Source organism: Ictalurus furcatus, chromosome 4, assembly GCF_023375685.1.
Source record: "Ictalurus furcatus strain D&B chromosome 4, Billie_1.0, whole genome shotgun sequence".
Lineage (NCBI taxonomy): Eukaryota > Metazoa > Chordata > Actinopteri > Siluriformes > Ictaluridae > Ictalurus > Ictalurus furcatus.
The window spans coordinates 20,313-23,275 of NC_071258.1; the positions used below are offsets into that span (position 1 = coordinate 20,313).

A 2,963-nucleotide genomic window follows, 5' to 3' on the forward strand; every position below is an offset into this window, starting at 1 on the left:
ATTGTCCAGGGACTTGCTAAAGTCCCATTGTCCAGGGACGTCACAGTCCAGGCGAACTGTGACGAGAAGGATCGAGGACATTGCGGGGAATCTGGAGCTTCAGCTGCAATGTAAGGTGGGAAGTTTTGACTTTCTCCTTGGCTTTAGACGAGAGCGTTGATGTTCGTGACACCGCCCAGTTACTCGTATTTGTTCGTGGATAACGGACTTCAAGATTACGGAGGAGCTGGCAGCAATGCGGCCAATGAAAGGGACGACAACAGGGAGCGATCTTTTCACGGAGGTAAATACATGCATGGAGACGCTGGGACTGAAATGGGAAAGGCTGGCAGGAGTCACAATGGACGGTTGTCCAAATCTAACAGGGAAAAATGTCTGACTTTTGAAACGTATGCAAGATAAAGTGACTGAAATTGACACAGATCAGAAATTGGTAATCTTGCATTGTATTATACAACAGCATGTGTTGTGCAAGTCAGTGCTAAAAATTAACCATGTCATTGATGATGTAACTAAAATAGTTAACTTCATCAGGGCACGAGCATTGAATCAGACAGTTTGTTTTACTTTTGGAGGAGCATGAGACTGAACATAGTGACATCGGCTACCACACAGCTGTCAGATGGCTCAGCCTGGGCAAAATGCTAAAAAGAGTTTGGGACCTGAAAGCAGAGATTCGAGAGTTTTGTGGGAAGAAAGGCAAAGACATCCCAGAGCTCTCAGATGAGGACTCGATGGCAGATTTTGCATTTGCTGTTGATGTGACTGCACTGATGAATGAACTAAACACCAAACTGCAAGGCAAGGGCCTTTTTGTTCATGAAATGCACAGCCTGGTGAAGGCTTTTATGAGGAAGTTGCAGTTTCTTTCGAGCCAACTGGAGAGCATCACTCTCACTCACATGCAAACCCTGAAAGAAGTCACACCATCAGCTGATCACCTCCACAGGTACTCATCCATGTTAGGAGCACTGCATGTTGAGTTTTCAAGGCGATTTGAAGATCTCAGAACAATCGAGGATGAAATGCACTCGATTTCCTCTCCCTTTACCTGCAGTGTGGATAATGCACCCAGTGATGTTCATCTGGAAGTCACTGACCTGCAGTCTGATGCAGTACTAGCAAAGCACTTTAAGTAAGGATCACTGCTGGATTTTTACTCTTCTCTCAAGGAGGATAACTTTCCAAACATGAGGAGACAAGCTCAGAAGATGTTGGTTCTCTTTGGCTCTACCTACATATGTGAACAAACAGTCTCAGTGATGAAGTTTGCCAAATCCAGGTATAGATCTTCTCTCACTGATGCTCATCTGTCAGCTGTGCGTCGCATCTCCACCTCAGAGATTCAACCTGACTTTGATGCACTCGTTAAAGCCCAACAGAGAATAGATTTATCTCACTGAACAAGAAAAAAGAACTGAAAAACACCAAATGAGGTGGTTAGACTACAAATGTAGGCATTTAAAGGCACCAACTAGCAGTGAACTGGGACATTTTCTTTGGAGGCCTTTTTCTCAAAATCACAGTTCAGTGACAATCATTATTACAATATGATGTATCTTGCTTAATATTTGGAGTACAAAGACAATGTTATGTCTTTAGAAAGCTAAGAATCTCTTTCCAACAGTATATGAAACTGAAAATGTGTTTTGGGGTGAATGCGACTGAAAATGATCACTAATATAATAAGTCACAAATGGTAAAAATGTTCACATTTTGTTTACCATTGTTTTGGGAAATTTGATTGAATAAATGACATTTTTTCTAAGGCAACCTCACTTTCATTGATTAATCATAAACTCTTACCAAGCTTACCAGCTTGTCAAAACAGTGCTATTTACTGCTGTTTATAAAGAACTACAATTAATATTATGGCCCCATGGAAAAAATAATTGCCCACCCCTGCTCTAGAGACTAAACCTAGTCCTGAAGTGCTTCATTTTAGTTTTTCTCTTTTAACACTAGAAATGGTTTGAGGCATATAAAGTGTACTATAGTATAGGAACAATCCAAGCTGTAGACAGGAAAATTCCAAGCTGTGATACTGTTTAAAATATAAAAATATTGTATATAGACTTTGATGTCTACTATAGCATATACACTGTATATGAACACAGTAAGTGAAGCAAATTGAACAACCTTATTATTCTTCTTTGAGCACATGGAGCTGTAGTATTCACATTAGCTGCATTTACATGGACAACAATAATCAACTCTTAACCCAATTAAGACTATACTTTGATTAAGAATTAAGTTGTTTACCATGTAAACAACAATTTTTACTTACCTTAATCTAATTAAGGTCATACTCGAATTAAGTTCTAATCGAATTAAGACAGGTGGAGTACTCTTGTTTTAGTCGCATTATGGACGTGTATTACAGACATTTAAACACCTTAATCACATTATGAACGTCATGTGAGAGTTTTCACCGCATTTTGCGACAGGACACAATCACACACGGCAGTTCTCAACATTTTACGGCGAACAAGAGAGTTCGGCTGTGTCCCAAACCGCAAACTTGCCTACTACAGGCCTGTAGTGGGGAAAAATACATGTATCTCGGCTACTATATAGACGGTAAGTACGCGGTTTGAGACACAGCCCATGGCTTCAAGCAGCTGTCTAATAGCATGTATAGCATGACAAATAATTAACTGCACTTAAAGCGTCCGTAAAAAAAATTAAAAACATCCAAAACTGTATACGGTACCATAACGAAGACGAACTGTATGTTGATACGTGAAATTCTGGAGGGACGTCGGACGGCGTGGCGACGTAATGACGCAGGCTGTTAATCTAATTATGTTCTATAACATGTAAAACGGGAACATGACAGGAGTATTCTAAAAGCGACTCATGTAAACACCTTAATCACATTATTATCTGAATCAGAGTAAGGTCAATAATTAGATTACTGCTGTACATGTAAACATAGTCAGAGACACCTCTAACCATCTCTA

The 2,963-nt window shown here is 40.0% G+C and overlaps 1 pseudogene; it reads left to right on the forward strand.

The window, feature by feature from the left end:
- The first annotated feature begins 235 nt into the window (after nt 1-235).
- LOC128607172 (general transcription factor II-I repeat domain-containing protein 2B-like) lies at nt 236-1,139 on the forward strand (annotated as a pseudogene).
- The last annotated feature ends 1,824 nt before the right edge of the window (nt 1,140-2,963 follow it).